This window comes from Lacerta agilis, chromosome 10 (genome assembly GCF_009819535.1).
Source record: "Lacerta agilis isolate rLacAgi1 chromosome 10, rLacAgi1.pri, whole genome shotgun sequence".
Taxonomy (NCBI): Eukaryota; Metazoa; Chordata; class Lepidosauria; order Squamata; family Lacertidae; genus Lacerta; species Lacerta agilis.
In genome coordinates this window covers 12,410,299-12,428,382 of record NC_046321.1, presented here as the reverse complement: position 1 = coordinate 12,428,382, position 18,084 = coordinate 12,410,299, and the positions used below count along the sequence as shown (strand labels likewise).

Genomic DNA, 18,084 nt, shown 5'->3' with positions numbered 1-18,084 from the left:
TGCCACTTCTGTATTTGCGTGTACTTCGTCTGTCTAAAGTTTGAAGAGAATATAGATGCAATGTCCCCGTTTTCTTTCTCCAGCAAATTTTATAAGCAAATTCAAGTAGATTTAGTGTTAAGGCACCGCATTCCTGAAGGGAAGCTTGAGGGAGTTCGAAAACCTGAAATTTCTTTTCACCATCTGCATTTGGGCTTTCCTTCATTGCCTCTTGCTTTGAAACTGTGCTGTGGACAACCCTGAGGTTTCTTCTGCAACGTGGTGTCCTCTGGATTTCATGGACTACAACTCCCATAATTCCTGATCTTTGCCCAGACTGGCTAGAGCTAAAGGGAGCTGTAGTCCGCGATATCTGGAAGACGCCACATTGACTATCAGATGGGGAACCTGCTGTCCTCCCGGGGCTGCTGAGTTCCTGCTTCCATCACCCTTGACTGTTGGCCATGCCAGCTGGGTCTGATGGGAGCTGGAGTCTTAACAGCATCTGGAGGGCTATAGGTTCCCCATCTCTGCACTACAGTGTGCCAGGGTCCTGTGGTAGATGTAGGGCCTCTGTGTAAAGTAGTGGTGGCCAACTTGGTGCTCCTCCAGATGTTGGACTTCGATCAGCCCCAGCTAGCATGAGCAGCGATCAAGGATGATGGGAGTTAGTCCATAGACAACTAGCAGACAGGATTTCTAAATGGCTAGGGCATAAGTTATCTGTGATTCATGATCCTAGGAAGCTGCCTTTGTAATGAGTAACAGCATTTCTCCAACTCAGTATTGTCTGCATTGCTGGGAAACAGCTCTTGAAGGTCTCCCATAATCCAGTCCTACCTGGAAACATCCTGCTGGGTCAGACCAAGCTACAGCTAGTCTAGGTTTCTTTTGCCAGAATCCCACAGTCCATCAGAAAGTGGTCAGTTGTCCACAGTTGGACCACAAGTGGGGAAGCTGTGGACCTCCAAATGTTATTGGATCCAGCTGTCATCAGCCCAAGCCATCACAGCCAGTGATATGAGTTGTAGTCTAGTGACATCTGAAGGGCACCAGATTTCCAGGCCTGCCCACCCAGTAGGCAGAGTGAAGCCACACCTTGGGCGGTGGATGCCCCCAAAGCAATGCCCCGCCCCGCCCCGTCTTCCCTTCCACCTCCACGACTGGCCTCAGTGCCAGTTTCCACCATGATCTCACAAGATTTGATCTCTCCGGGAATCATCAAGATCTTGCCAGAAGCACTTCTCTGACAGCAATGTAGGCGGCATGATGGGCAATGGCACAGCAGCAGGGTGGGGCGGCACTTCCTGTTTTGCCTCAGGCAGCAAAACGGGATGTGCTGCCCCTGTAGGTTCTTCATCCCTGATCTACCTTCTGTTTTATTGGGTATTTGGTGGCATGGGGATAAGGTTTTCCTGTGTGCTCAAGCAAGAGGTTTGTTCCAGGCAGACGGCCTCAATAAAACTAATTAAACCTGCTTGTTTGTGCATAGCTGCCCTCAGTGAAAACTGCAAGATTTCAAGTTTGTTAAGGGGTGATTAAACTGAAGCATCTGTTTGTGTGGGTATGGTCACATGGTGGTGTGTATCTGGGGTATGAATCTCTGTACAAACGGGGACATTGCTAGGGCAGGTTCCAAGCAGGCGAAAGACCCCAGTGTAACAGCCACATTTGCAATCTTAATATGAAGCTAATGAATAAACAAATACAGGTATAAACATTGTGTAAACATGCACATAAAATTGGCAGTAAAACAGCCATAAATATCAGTTTTATGTCTCCTTGGAGGCATTGCATGTCTGTTTATGGTCAGAGATACAGAAGGCAATACCAGCGTACCAGCTTTGGGGCTGTGAAACACCAAGATTGACACGAAAACAAATATTATTTTAGTAAGTAGAGGAAATTCTTTGTAAGGCATGTACAAGAAAGGTATTTAACCCACCTCAGCCATTTCCTGCTCAACTACATCCAAACAAAATCATTTTTTTCCTTTTCTTTTACCTTTTAAAATTCTTTTAAACCCGTGGTGAACGGACTCATTGGGGAAAAAAATAGGTTTTAGATAACTGAAATATCAACCGTATTCATTTTTCACTATGCCCCCGCCGCCCCATTCCTTCTTGTAATCAAACTTCTCATTCTTCGTCTTCTAGAAAAGTCGTGGCATGGAAAATAATTTCTCTAGCCATTTAGCTGTAAAATCTAATGTGTTGATTAAAAAGAAACGACACTGCTGCTTAGACGGTTGGGTTTGTGTAATTGCTTTTTACAGAACATATTGCCAGTTCTTTGCTGCAATAACTTGCATTTTGTCCCAGAAAACCAAGAAGCTTGTTTAATGGGCAATTCATTTCAGGGTTTGAAGACGCATGCATCTGGTGTCTTGCAGTTCACTGCTAACCAAGTTTTTACTCCAAAGTACGATTTATAAGGAGCTGGCTTTCGGATAAATATGTCTAGGGTTTCAGCGTGAAAGGGGAAAACAGGCAGCTGTTGTCTGTTTGCAGACCTCTCTCTTTAACCATGAATGTTGTTGTTTTTGGTGTTGTCTGAATCCCCAAACTATTATTATTATTATTATTATTATTATTATTATTATTATTATTATTATTATTATCATGGTCCTGAGTTGTTGAAGGCTTTAATGGTCAAAATCCTGAGATCCTGTGCCCACCTACTTGCAAGTACACCCTACTGAACTTACTTTTGAGTAGAGAGCTGTATGATTGCACTATGCACATTAAATTTAAATGGAGCAAACTGCAGTAAAGGTAGTGGGCTTACCTATCCAACCTCTCTGCTGGTAAGGTGAGAACCCAGTCTTTCTGGTGCCCCCCTGTACACACCTGTCTGGACAGCCCTTTGCTCAGAAAGCTAAGCCATGGTTTGAATGCACATTTATAGTCTTAGCTAGGGGTCTGTTGAACATTCTCCTGCAAACACTTGTTTTATAGAAAAGGGGCCTTCTTAGGGCTTGAAATTTTTTGTTCTGAAAGACCTCCGAAAGTGTACCATCACATCTGCTTGATGGCATCCACGTACTGCTTAGGTGTCTTATTTGTTTATTCATTTTATTTATGAATTGCTTCCCACAAAACATTATGAAGTGATTAGTAATATAAAACATCAACAATAAAGAAAAGCACAAAAAATCTCCTGCTCCAGACAATTCAGTTAAAAACAACGACAACAGCAACCCTAGTAATGGTTAAGTGTCTGCATGCAAAAATCACACAGGTCTCTTGCACCTTTTTGCAGTTGTGTAAAAGAGAGAATTGCATGAGAAACTACAAAATGCAAAGTTTCAATTCAGAGTGAGAGCAATGCTTATGCAGGAAGTGTTCCCCTCTCTTCGCAATAGCAGCACCTCTGCTTCTGCCTAATAAGACTTAGTATGTTGCCTCCACAGTTTGCTTTCTAACTTTTTTTTTAATAAAAAAAATAGATGTCTGAATGACTTCCTTTTAAAAAGAAAGAAAAGAAAGGCAAGCGTCTGGGCCTCCTGCTGTTGGTGGGGAGAGAATGAAGACGAACTAGAAATCATTCAAAGCTGTACTTCCAAATAAACTTAATACATCTTTAGTTCACCTGGCTTTTATGGGAACTACTTTCAAACAAGTAATTCATCTGAACGAATTCATTGCAAATGCTGATTTAGTGTAATTTTGTTGTTGTTTAGTCGTTTAGTGATGTCCGACTCTTCGTGACCCCATGGACCAGAGCACGCCAGGTACTCCTGTCTTCCACTGCCTCCCGCAGTTTGGTCAGACTCATGTTGGTGGCTTCCAGAACACTGTCCAGCCATCTCATCCTCTGCAGTCCCCTTCTCCTTGAATAGTGTCATTTTAGGTAACCTTTTAAGGGGCACCATGCACACACATAAACACACGCAGTCTATTGGCACCAACAGATTGTGTTTTGCCCAAGCCTTTCAACAGGGGAGAGTCAGGGGACCCTACAAGCGCCAGGGAAGGCCTCATGTGGGCACCACGTTGGCAACCCCCATTTAATGTCAAAACCTTAAATTGGTCCTAGTAGAGTTTAGGCAGATATGGTGGTTTTGGGGTTGTCAGCACGGCACTGCAACTGCCTGATAGGGCAAGAAAGCCACTGGGGCCGCTTGCATTGTTCAGTATGAGGGAGGAAGTGGAGATATGGATCTTTCGAATGGTTTAACGGTGGAAGTGTTTGTTTCTTTTAATGGGGATTGGTCTGGAACAACCTATCAGGACCTCCCTCCCTCCCACCCCATATCCTGTGTGTGTGTGTGTGTGTGTGTGTACGTAGGGAGGCTTGAATTAGAATTTTTAACATTGTTTGATCGTAATGTTTTGGCTTGGCTTTTCTCTTTTGCTATGGTAACTATATGTATTCTGCTCCCCCCCCCCCGCTTTCTGAATTGTGCAATTTAGTTGAGATAATAGCTCGACTAGCTGGATCATTTGGGAGCCATTATGGCCTTTCTCAGATAAATAGAACCTCAGACTTGACAGCTTTAAAACCGGGATGTTTCCTTTCCGTTCCTCTCCCTACCAAAGCAGAAACCAAAAAAGGGAGGGAGGGAGGGAGAGAGAGGGGAGAAGAGTAAAAATAAAAATCACTGCCAGCAAGAAGAGAGACAATTCCATCGGAGATCCGAGCCGTGCAAAATGAATGGTTTGCTCTGCCTCTCCCCCCCCCCCCCCCCGGACCCTGCTATTATTGTTTACAGTTCCAGTGTTCCTCTTTCCCAGTGGTTATGTTTTGTGGCTGAGATAATAGTTTGTAAGTTACCCTTAGCTATGGTTCTTGAAGGGTGTGCGTGGATGTGGCCTTAGGCAGACCTGCTGGTCTATCTAGGTCAGTATTGTCTGCACTGACTAGCAGGAGCTCTCGAGGGTTTTCCGACTGGGGTCTCCCCCAACCCTACCTGGAGAGGCCGGGTATCGAACCTGGGTCCTTCTGCCTGCAAAGGAAATGCTCTACCACTGGGCTACAGCCCCTCTCCAAAGCAGGATTGAAGAAAAGAGGCAGAAATGGGAAGCCCGAACATGAAATAAGGGAGAAAGCACACAAGGAAGTTTACTTGTATGCCCCCAGAATGTGACGGGGCACATTTGTTTCACCATTTGGGGTCTTGAACCAGAGAGCTGGTGGGGACCGTGTCTTAATTTGCTGAGGGTAGGGAGATCCGCTAGTCTGCTGTCCGCACTGCGCTGGCTAACAGCCTTCTGTACCAGATAAGGACCTTTCTGTTTGCCCAAGTCTTTAAAATAACTTGCGCATTCTGAGCCTCTTTGTAGTCAAAGCTGTGTTTTAACTTTGGCGGGATGTGAGGTGAATTTTCGTCCTTCATTGTATTAAGGCAGTGGTTTATTTTTACAACAACAACAACAACAACAATTTTATTTCTATACCGCCCTATACCTGAAGGTCTCAGGGTGGTTCACATAAAGGGGGCCTCGTTTTGTTACTGGAATTACTTTTCGCTTAGGAACCGTAAGCCACCGAGAGAATTTTGTGAGGGGAGCTTAAAAAAGTTATAAGCAAATAATACCACTGCAGATGGCAGGAATTTAGGTTATCAGCTCAGCATGGTCCAGGTAATTCAAGGGTCCAGTAATATTCCACATTGTTCTCTAAAGCTTCAGAATCTGACCCGGCTCCATCATCTGAGCCACTCGCAGACCAAACCGCTTCCAGGCTCATTCGATTAGCTTAAATGTTGCACACCCCTGGTTGCCATTGTGCTTCTTTGCTTAGCCAATCTGTATACCTTCCATTTTTGCCCTTTATTTTCAGGGTGGATAGTCTTAAGGCTCGTGGTATCTACTTTGCGTTTACTAAAATCCCAAGATCCACCAACCAATGCCCAAGCTGCAAATGGAGTAATTCTTACCCGAGGACTTCGTTTTGCGTATCAGAATTGAACTGAGCTGATGGCCCTTGCATTAAAACAAACAAACAAAAAAACAAACCCTGATTACCACCACACCAAGTTTTCTTCATTTCTGTTATGATTTGGTGTGAGTATCTATCATTTCGCTGCTGCTGCTGCTGCTGCTGCTGCTGTTGTTGTTATAAGCGGTTGAAGGTTAAGAATCCTCAAAGATCTACTACTTCAAATCACACAGAGATCTACCAGGAGATATCACAATCTACTTTCTGCCCACCGGTGCTGTAGCCTATAATTTATTGTTCAATTAGCTTTTCTGCTTCCTAGTGTGTGTGTGTGTGTGTGTGTGTGTGTGAGAGAGAGAGAGAGAGAGAGAGAGAGAGTGAGTGAGTGAGTGTACACAAGAGAGCATCTAAATAGTCCATTTTCTGGGTTTTGATGAGTGGAAATAGGTAGCTGGCAAATATGGCTGCTGCTAGCCAGATCCGGATGCCTTGATGCTTAATCAAAAGCACCGGACCTCAGCTGGCAGCTCAGCTCGGCAATGATGTTGAGGAAAGGGAGCAAAATATTTCCTAGGCTTTGATGGAGAGGAATTGGAGAAGCTTAAAAAAGAAGAAAAGTGCCTTTCCTGGTTTGAGCGCTTAAAGCATTTTACTTGTTTGGAGAGTGCTGATGTTGAGATTCATATACAGGTTTTCAACAAAATTCTGTTCCTAGATAATTGAATTCTGAACATTTATATGAAAATGTAGTGTTAACCTTTCTTCTCAACTTCTGCATTACAGGGTGTTTCTCTCCCTTTCTCTGAAAACTATTAAGTAACTATCTAATACAGAACTATCATTTTGATTTTGCAACCTGTCCAGTTTGTATACATGTCATCCTAAGTGTCAGCTGAGGCATAGCAGAAATGTTTGAATTCAGTTTCATATGGGGAAAAAACAAGGTTTTCAGGAGTTTTACAGAAGGTTCGCTCCTTTTTGTGTGTTTCTTTTGGTTTGTCGGTAAATAGCCAGCTCACACGTGATGCAAAGCCATGGTTTGTTTTACAAACCACAAGTTAACCACAAGTTGTCCCACAACACTCGTTTTTCCAAAGCTTTTGTTTGGACTGGAGTATCCAAACAAGCCATGGTTAAGGAAGGTCACTGGGTCCAGTTTAATAAACCATGGCAGCGTTTATGTGTAAAGCAGTGTGTTGCTTAATCTGACCATCTCTGAAAATGTTGGACTGAATAACAAACTGAGCAAAGTGTATCTGAAGAAGTGTGCATGCACATGGAAGCTCATACCAAGAACAAACTTAGTTGGTCTCTTAAGGTGCTACTGGAAGGATTTTTTATTTTTATTTTTATTTTGTTTAAACTGTGAGCATATTTACATCACAGGTAAACATTGAAAATGGAAGGGAGATAGTAATTTGTATGATAAAGAGGAAGGAGAATGGGATTGCTGATGGAGCATTCCCTATCTCATGCCCAGGTTTACACATACCACTACATCATGGTTTATGAAACAATGGTTTATTCAAGGCTTTGAATTATGTACAAACCTTACCAAAAAAGCTTAAGTATGGTTTACTTTTTGCCTGAAAATTATGAACTGAAGCCATGGTGTCTTGTTAGTTTATGAACTTTAGTTTAACCATGGCTTCAAGGCATTGTGTGTGAACCCAGAAAACTGTGTTTGATAGTTTGTGGGAAACTTGTGGTTAGTTAAGCAAATAATGGTTTGTGTTATGTCATAGATGAAAGATCAGGAAATGTTATAATTGCACTGGACCCGTAAGTTGGGGTCCACCATGGTCAGTTGTTGATTGAAGAAAGCACCAAACACACAACTTCAGTTCCTGCCTGTGACACTCTAGAGAATTCTTCTATTTCCTTTGTGCTGAAAACAGATACCTGAAAGCGACTTTGTCTTTCTCAAGACAATTAATTGAACTGACAGCCTTGTCCTAGCAATCCAAGATTTGTCAACAATGTTGGGAAACCAGTTTTTGTAAAAGACACCTTTGTCGTTTCAAATGTCGTTGGCTACTTTTTAAAGTGTAATTGTGTCAGTAATGAATATTGTGACATTGTGTTCCCTTTCTAAAAAATTTTTTGGGAAGAGCAGATGGTGATAATTTTTCAGCGCAGCAGAAAAACAGTCCAGATAGAAAAGGGCATTGCTGCAGTTACAATTGTGGTAGAATCCTTATCCTGTAAACAGCAGGAATACTGTAGCTGTTGTGGAAGCACATTAGACTCTCTTAAATTTCTATTTTTTGATTTCCTTGTGGCAGATCCAGACTTTCTCATTTGAGGGCTGAGAAGCCGGGCATGTTTGAATGAGTCCCCCTGCCCTCCAGTTCAGCAGCCGCTGCCCATTTGGTGTTTATCATGCCCTGAAGGGTTAACAGACATAATTCTCAGAATAGAACTGAGTGCTTCTTACAAATGCATAAATTTTGGAGACTAGCAGGAAAAAAGCTTTTGGTGTATTCCTCCACAGTAATGTTGTTGTTGTTGTTGTTGTTGTTGTTGTTGTTGTTGTTGTTGTTGTTGTTGTTATGTTCAGCTTATGAAAGCATAGAAAAGGCCAGGGGTGTCTGTTCCCAGATAGTGCCAGTTTTGCACTGGGACACAGTGTTAGTGCCATCATTTGGGGGGTGGGTAGGTTGTGAGAAGCCCATTGTCCCCAGTAGGCTTATGCCTGGCTGAAATGTGTCCTTGGCTTGTGATAATGCCTCTTCCTACTTTTATGGAGGAGCGGAGAAGAACCTTCCAAGCCCTGCATGGCTGCAATGGAGGCAACTGCCCAAAGGTAAGAGTCACCTCCATTGTCCTGCCCACAGTGGCTGCTGGCTCTGTGCTCCACTGCCATGTGGACTTTGGAAGGCCAAGGGAATACGGGCCTCGGCTGAAAACAGCTTCGAACCTCTGGTTCATATGGTCACAAGCAAATCGGCACCGATCCTTTGCTCACACGCTGCTTGCCCTCTCCTTTGCTTTGTGGATAAGGGACAGATAATGCATGTAAGCTTCTGCTTTTACTTTTTACTAAGGTCCCACCTGCACTATACATTTAAAGCAGTATCCTAGTGCTTTAAATATGATGGCTTCCTGCAAAGAACACTGGGAAGTGTGGTTTGTTAAGGATGTTGAGAGGTTTTAGGAGACCCCTGTTACCCTCAGACAGCTACAATTCCCAGAGTTCCCTCGGAGGAGGGATTGATTGTGAAACCACCCTAGAAACTGTAGCTCTCTGAGGGTCTCCTAGGTACTCTCAGCCAACAGATAGCAAACCATAGTTCCCAGGATAGTTTGACAGTAAATGTGCTATACAGGTGAAACTCGAAAAATTGGAATATTGTGGAAAGGTTCATTTCTTTCAGTAATTCAACTTAAAAGGTGAAACTAATATATGAGATAGACTCATGACATGCAAAGCGAGATATGTCAAGCCTTTATTTGTTATAATTGTGATGATTATGGCGTACAGCTGGTGAGAACCCCAAATTTACAATTTCAGCTTTGGGGTTTTCATCAGCAGTACGCCATAATCATCACAATTATAACAAATAAAGGCTTGACATATCTCGCTTTGCATGTCATGAGTCTATCTGTAGCTAATGAAAACAATTGCTTACATAAATGGACTTTTCCACGATATTCTAATTTTTCGAGTTTCACCTGTAATAGTAGTTTAAATGCATAGGGCGAATGTGGCCCAAGCAATGTGTCCCATTACGCACAAATCAGGGAAACGATGCTTTAATTCTAACTCATGTTTGCTAAAACAAACTGGAATCCAGCAGCGGCTTGGCATAATTCTTTTACTAAATTAGTATGAACTGCAGTTTCCCACAGTTCAGTAGTGAAGGAGGCAGAGATTCTCTACTGGAGATCTTTGGACACCAGCTTCCACATTGCCGTTTCGGAGAATCAAGGAAAAGTATACCTGTTTCAGCTTGGCTTTCCTTTCTGGTTCTGGAGTGCTGCATTTCATTTCTCTTTCTCCCCTCACCCCTTGTCCTTGCAGGAGAAAAAGAAGGGAAGAATGAAAAAGAAAAGGTAGTTCGACCGAGTTATGTTCTAAAGCAAACAATAACAAAGACCTCACAGTTTGTTCACTGAGACGGGGCAGGGAAATTCTCTGTGTGTGTTTGTGAGAGAAAGGTCCAAATCTGTACTGGCTACAGAGTCCTGGGAGGCAAATATGCACTTGAGTGAAAGTTAATTCAACACCCCTCCAGGCTTTGCTTTTTTATTTCCCCTTTTTGCACATAAGGGTCTGTGTGTCCAGCTCTTTCCTCTGACATTTTGAATCCCTTGGGGCAGATGATGGGTTCATTTTGGGTCCTTGCAGTATAGTTCCAATGAAATTAAATTTGCTTTCCTCTCACCCTCTTTTTCTTTCTTTCCTTTTTCTTTCTTCCTCTCCCTCTCTCTCTCCCTCTCCCCCCCCTCTCTCTCCCTGACACCAGTCTGAACTTTATTGAACTTTGAGAGAGTAAAATCCAGCTCAGATTATAGCTCAGATTATAGTCAGGATCCGAAGGGCAACATGCAGAACTCTTTGCATTCACAGTGGTCCTTTAGGAAGTTTCCTTGTACCGAGTCAGATCATTGGCTTAGCTAGCTCAGCATGTTTTGGACTACAGCTTCCATTATCCCCAGTCAAGGTGACCACTGTTCAGGGAAGGTGTGAGTTGCAGTCCAAAATGCAGAAGGCCTCAGATTCAATAATTATAATAATAAATTATAGTAGTACTAATAATTCATATGTCGCCCATCTGACTGAGTTGCCGCAGCCACTCAGGGGAGCTTCCAACAAATTATCAAGTCACAGTAAAATACCACACGTTAAAAGGCTTCCCTATACAAGGCTGCCTTCAGATGTCTTCGAAAGGTTATATAGTTACTCATTTCCTTGACATCTGATGGAAGGGTGTTCCACAGGGTGGGCGCCACTACCAAGAAGGCCCTCTGCCTGGTTCCCTGTAACTTCACTTCTCTCAGTGAGGGAACCACCAGAAGGCCCTCGGAACTGGATCTCAGTGTCCGGGCTGAATGATGGGGGTGGAGACGCTCCTTCAGGTATACAGGCCTTGCCAGGTAGGACTGGGCAGCCGCTGCAAGTCAGTGTAGACAATACATGGTGCAAAAGGAAGTGTGGATGAATCCTCTGTGCAAAGCAGTTGCTCTATAAGGCAAATATAGGAGGAGAGGAAGGAGAGTAGTCTTGGAAAAAGTATGGGGTGGGGAATGATGTGAGGCCCTCGCTCCTTCACAAAGTCTCCTCTTGGCCCTGATACCTCACAAGTTGTTTTGCTTGTAGTAAATAATATCCTCCACCCACCCACCCCGCAGCTTCATCTCCCTTCAGAAACTTGATATAGCTCCTCCAGCAAGACTGCGAGTGAGCAAGGCTCTGATGATGTCTTGTGCGATTGCTCAGTTTGTGTGTCTTGCGTCAGAGAGAAATTCTTGTTTGTACACATTGTCCTCTCCTTGTCTGCAGTTTCCTACATGTGTTGCAGGAGCGGCTATGCGTAGGTATGGGGATTCGTGTTCTCTCACTGTGGTAGTTTTCCACATGAAGATATTTGGCAAAGAAAGCTTAAGAATGTAACCACGGAGAGAAGGGGGGGCATGTGTGTGTATTGAAAGCCGATAAAACTGAGATGAAAAAGTGATGACTTTCAACTTTTAAAGAATTGCATGTAAGCAATGTTTTCTTTCTTTCTTTCTTTCTTTCTTTCTTTCTTTCTTTCTTTCTTTCTTTCTTTCTTTTTTTGTTTTACAAAAGGCTGAACTTTTACAGAATGAGAGTTATGGGGTCCAGAAAGGTGTCTAAAATATGGATCGAGGCTGAGTTTCTGGGACAGGAAGTGGAAATTCCTTTGACCCTGTCCCCATGGGTGCTCAGACCCCTATTCGGGCTGTGAGTTTAATTGGCGCTCATCAAGGTAAAGGTAAAGGGACCCCTGACCATTAGGTCCAGTTGCGGGCGACTCTGGGGTTGCGGTGCTCATCTCACTTTACTGGCCAAGGGAGCCGGCGTACAGCTTCCGGGTCATGTGGCCAGCATGACTAATCCACTTCTGGTGAGCCAGAGCAGCGCACGGAAACGCCGTTTACCTTCCCGCTGGAGCGATACCTATTTATCCACTTGCACTTTGACGTGCTTTCGAACTGCTAGGTTGGCAGGAGCAGGGACCGAGCAACGGGAGCTCACCCCGTCGTGGGGATTTGAACCGCCAACCTTCCGATCAGCAAGCCCTAGGCTCAGTGGTTTAGACCACAGCGCCACCTGCGTCCCCCAGGCTTAAATTGCATAATTGCATTTAGTTTGTAAGCCAATTGAAACAAAACATTTAGCCTCCCCCCCTTTTTAGGTTGGGGGGTAGCACTTAAAAACATTTCATATACAAAACACTGTCCCCAGTCACCCATCATTCCAATAGTCTGGCCAGGTAGCCCAATATTATTCTCCCCAGATTGCACCTGTGGGGGGAAGGGAGAGGAGGTCAGGTAATCTAGTGTCTTGCGTGAGACCACCTAGTGAGTTGAGTTGAGGGTTGCATTTGGGGGGTGAAGAGTGTCTGATTGTCAGTGTTCATTCATGCATGTCATTATTCACTAAATTTGGACGTTGATCAAAATATGGCGTTGATATGCTTCTGTCTCATTCCCTGCATACTGAGTATATTGTGAAAGTGGAACCATCCACACAGTAAATATTGGTGGGCTCAAGGTTTGCAGGAGTGCAAAAAATCCAAACAAACCCGAGCCCGATGTAGAATTATAGAATCATATAATTGTAGAGTGGGAAGGGTCCCCAAGAGTCATCTAGTCCAACCCCCTGCAATGCAGGAATCTCAGCTAAAGCATCCATGACAGATCGCCGTCCAACCTCTGCTTAGAAACCTCCAAGGAAGGAGAGGCCACCACCTCCCGAGTGATACCATTCCGCTGTCAAACAGCTCTCACAGTCAGAAAGTTATTCCTGATGTTTAGCCAGAATCTCATTTATTGTAACTTGAAGCCATTGTGTGCAATATAATGCTCTCCAACTCTGTTTATGTGAACCATTGGGTAGGCTGAACGGAAGGCAGCATCCAGGAAAAGCACATGGCTGGCTGGAACGCTGAAGAGGAGTTGCACTCCAGCGCTGCAGCACTTTGTTGCAGTTCCCGCTTGTGCTGCCTCTCATGGGCTCTGTAGCCATGCTTCTGTTAATGACCTCAGCTGGCAGCCTCTCAGCAGGGCAGCCTGTTGCTGTGGCTGCTGTCATTCAAAAACAAAAGCTCTCTCGGCTTCCCTTGTCTCCAGTCTCCACCCCTACTGCCTCCCTGATGCGAAGAGCAGGCGAGGTCTCCATTCAAAAGTAACTGTAGGCAGTCACTCCTATGGCGTGGTTAATTGCCCTGCGTCAATTGTGAAACTGATTCAGCCTTGAATTGATGTGCCATGCTTCATTTCCTCCTAATCTGGAGAGCACAAGTCCCTTTTATCACTTGCGATTACCTGCCTGCCTGTTCTCTTTCTGTGTGGCTGTGATGTGGCAAAGGACACCCTTCCCATTCCACCTCCCGCCTGCTGCCACCTTCTCCTGGATAGAACACGAGCCCATTTAAAGTGGGCTTTTGGTGCTCATTACTGAACAAAGTCCTCAGCTGGTGTGAATTGAAATAGCTGCACCCAACCTGTGACAATTTTCGCTGGAGTCAGATGGGCTATAGCGTGTTGATCTGTGGTCTGGAAGAGATGAATCGGTACAGGAGTTAACTGTTTCCCCATTTTCTAAGTCTGTTTAGGTTGGCCCAGCGCAGAGTTGAGATACCTTTCCTCCTTCTTGACCTACTTGGGCTCCCAGTTCCATATCACCTCCAGCCAGCATGGCTAATGGTCAAAGATGATGGGAGTTGTAGTCCAGCAATGACTTGAAGGCACCACAAGGACTGCTTTGGCTACATATGGATCAGGAATTGCTACTGAAGTAGCACCTGGTACCATGCAGGGACAAGCAGAAAGTTGGGCTGGAGTGTACAGAGTTGTGAGAGCCAAGGCTGATGATGGCGGACTGTTCCGGCTTGCCAGTGTGGTGTAGTAGTTAAGAGCGGTAGACTCGTAATCTGGTGAACCGGGTTCGCGTCTCCGCTCCTCCACATGCAGCTGCTGGGTGACCTTGGGCTAGTCACACTTCTCTGAAGTCTCTCAGCCCCACTCACCTCACAGTGGTGTTTGTTGTGGGGGAGGAAGGGAAAGGAGAATGTTAGCCGCTTTGAGACTCCTTAGGGTAGTGACAAAGCGGGATATCAAATCCAAACTCTTCTTCTTTCCGGTTTGCGAACTTTTTTCAGAAGCTGAACATGCTCCGTTTTCAGTTTTACACTGCCAATTTGAGTGCCACACTTGCATTAAAATTTGTATGGGAAAATTCACACAAAATATGCTGATGAATTTTATGAGTAAGATGCCCTTTTGACGGTGCATTTGTTATTTATTTCCTTTAAATTATTTATATTCCACTTGCAATGTAAAACATATCTAGGCAGTGTACAAACAACAACAACAACAACAACAACATTACAAAAGTTTATATGTATAATAGTTCAGGGCAGGGGCAATTTACAGATTCAGCTGCTCATCACAGAAGTACAAAGAAACCAAGGCTGTAGTTCTTTGTGTACTTGGAAGTCAGTTGCACTGAAATTTTTCGCCGTTACTTCTGAGCAAAGCTGCATAGGATTAGGTTGAATCTGGTACACGTTTGTTTGTGAACCAGCCTTAAGAGTCCATTCATAACTCTGTCTCCCCCGTGGTTTTGTAGAAAAGGCCGGTGAGGGTTTCTTTGGAGGTAGCAGAACTGATTGTCTAACAATGAGCATATTGGAACACTGCAACTGTGTGTGTGTGTGTGTGTAAAATGCAACTACTTATCTCAGTGGCATTTTTTTTTAAAAAAAAGATATCATGGTTGACATATCAGGATCTTATTTCTGCTCCTTGCTTTTCTGAATTAAAGGTGAAAGGATTCAAATGGCAGGGGGCATGACTTTTAGCTAGACGGTAAGATGAGGTTTTTTTGTGTGGTGGGGGACGACGACTGCTATTTGTGTTTTTATATGCAATATGTATTTTTCCAGTTTTGAAAGAGTCCGTCCCTGAGAGCTTACAATCAAGCAAAAATAAATGAATAAATAAAACTGAACTAGTTACAGGTGGGTAGCTGTGTTGGTCTGCCATAGTCAAACCAAAATAGAAAATTCTTTCCAGTAGCACCTTAGAGACCAACTGAGTTTGTTCTTGGTATGAGCTTTCGTGTGCATGCACACTTCTTCAGATAAGCTCATACCAAGAACAAACTCAGTTGGTCTCTAAGGTGCTACTGGAAAGAATTTTCTAAAACTGAACTGATTTTACCAGTGAACAGCAAAGATGAAAATCTTCGGGAAACTAAATAACAGTTGTAGGAAAAGTAGCCATCTGTGCAGACTTTTTAAGTTTGTTAAAGTGGCAAGATAGCTGTAGTCCCCTCTCCACCCGCCCAAACCCTGTACTTCCAAGTGAACATCTGGCTCTGTCTTCTTACTTGATTTAATAACTCGAGGTATCAAGGAAAAGTCTCTATCCTTTCTTATCTTGTTCGCCCTTCTTAGCAACGAGCCTCACCGCTTGTGTGAGACTTCAATATTACGACGCCCAGTCCTGCAAACTTGTGCCAGCATTGGATTCGTTCCTGTTCATTCAAGGAAGTATTATTCTTTTATCCCTTCCCCGGGGGCAAAAGTCGTTCCCGGTCCACTTAATTACTTCAGGTTATTGTAATTGAAATTTCCACTAGATCTGTCTAGGAAAAAGCTGTAAGTGAAGTTGCTTCCAATGGACGCCCCGTGCTTCTGTTTTCACTGGGTGCATAATCTTCAAATCTCTCAAGGTCTGAGCCGAAACTCTGCTTGACTCTTGGATTCTACAACAAAGTTTTGGTTTCTTAAGAAATCAAATCCACTGGGTGAGAGTGTGCTGCTAAATGAGTCATGCAGGAATCTTCTTCAGTTCCGTGAGGAAACATGCTGAATTCTGGAGCACCAGGGACTCTGATGTGGAAACCCACAGTTTATGCAGGGGTTTCCGGGCATCACACCTAAAGCCAAAACTATGTACAGTCAAACTTTGGTTGTCGAACGTAATCTGTTCAGGAAGCCTCTTTGGCTTCTGAAATGTTAGACAACCGAGGCACAGCTTCCCGATTGGTTGAAAAAGCTTCCTGCACTCAAGCGGAAGCCACGTCGGACATTCAGCTTCCGAAAAACGTTCGAAAACCAGAAGGGTTTTTGGTGTTCGGGAGCAGAAACGTTCAAAAATGGAGCCATTCAAGAACCAAGGTTTGACTGTATAGTAGAAACAAATTGGGTTCAGTGTCAGGTGGGATTGTAGATGTCTTTTTTCCTGGAAGTTCACCCCCTTTTAAAAAGGTTTTTTTTTTTTTTTTTGCCTAACACATGAAGCTGAATTTGCGGAAGTAAAATGTGCATACTTTGTGGACTTGCTGTAGTTGTTTTGGTTCATGCATTAAAACTACACATATATACAATCTTTAGTGTCAATGATCTAAGCCAACGAAAAATTTGCCACTTGAGTCAATCAACTCTCAACTGAGTCTAGTGAAGAATTCTGGTCCTTTTTGTTCTAATTGGGGCACCCTTCCATTTTCCAAAACCCCACCCCCAGTAGAGCTGTCAAGGTGACTTTTATTGGTTACGGGGAAGTAAAGTTAAGGATGGAGATGGACATCAAACTTCAAGAGAAGTTGCAACAGCTTCTTCTAAACTGAGAGCTGCCTGGCTTTGCAAGTGGCATTGCAAACTTACGATACCCTAAATTTGAATGCTTTATGAGTTATCGTCTCTCTCCATGTAGTGGTTCATAAATTTTCTCTCTGTGTATAGATTCATATGTTCATCCTTCATGTTATCTTTTGATTCCCCCCCCAATCTAACAAAAGTGGGAGGAGTTTTGTTCATGATGTTGTGGGCGCAGGCCAGTTGGTGCCTTCCTCCACACCGCCACGGAGAGGCCACGCAGAAGGCACCAGGTTTGATCCCTAGCATGTCTAGGTACGGCTGGGAAAGTCCTCCCAGTCTGGAACCCTGGAGAACCACTGCCAATCGGTGTGGACAATGCTGCACCAGAACAACCTCAAACCCAATTTCCTACAGATATTGTTGGATGTCCATGTCCAACAACATCTGGGAGGCAGCGGGGTTGGGAAACATTGAACTAGGTGGGCCAATGGTTTGACTCTAAATATCACACATTTCTGTGTTCCTCTATTCAAGCTGGAACACTCTGAAAACTTGCAGGGACCATCTCCCCACCCTGCCCTCCGATAATTTACGCCTAGAAGAGAAAAATGTACATTTGTATAAACAAAATAGAAAATTCTTTCCAGTAGCACCTTAGAGACCAACTAAGTTTGTTCTTGGTATGAGCTTATCTGAAGAAGTGTGCATGCACACCGAAGCTCATACCAAGAACAAACTCAGTTGGTCTCTAAGGTGCTAATGGAAAGAATTTTCTATTTTGTTTCGACTATGGCAGACCAACACGGCTACCCACCTGTAACTGGAACATTTGTATAAAGTGAGGCAGAATCATTATCTCTTTTCTTTTCTTTCTTTTTTTAAAAAACACGACTTTGCTGGAGAGAGTGCCTTAAGGTTTGCAGCTTCTGCAAAAGCACTTGTCCAATGATAACCAAATTTAGAGTGCGAGTCTGCAGGCGTGGAATTATCTGTTTAAACCTTGCTGTACAGCTCACAAATAATTCCAAGCGCTTGTTGTAAATAAAGTAACTAAGACAGGGGTGCAACCCTGCCATCCTTATCTGCTTGTTTGACAGGCGGACTTAACTGTATTTTCAATCCTTCCTCTTCTCTTCTCGTGTGACTTTCTTCTCCCCTGACCTCCCCACCACCACCAAAAAGTACAAATTTTAATACCCTCCCCAATCCCCTTTTGTGCCAAATGTACCTTGGCAGCATCTAGAAAAACCCGATAGAGTGCTGCAACACTCTCACTGCTGTGTGATGGTTAAATTTAAACCATCTGACTTTGAATGTCTGTTTCATGGTCTGGGTCATAACAATCTGATTCTCGGCCCTCTATTGACGTCAGCTTAATGGGAAATTTCAAATAGGAACCTGTATTAGATTTTCACTATTAAGTTAA

At 43.8% G+C, this 18,084-nt stretch overlaps 1 protein-coding gene across 1 annotated transcript in view; it reads left to right on the top strand.

Moving 5' to 3' along the window:
- Positions 1 to 18,084, top strand: part of PDE3A (phosphodiesterase 3A) — a 260,491-nt gene that overhangs the window by 20,437 nt on the left and 221,970 nt on the right. The gene's annotated exons all lie outside the window — the stretch shown is intronic.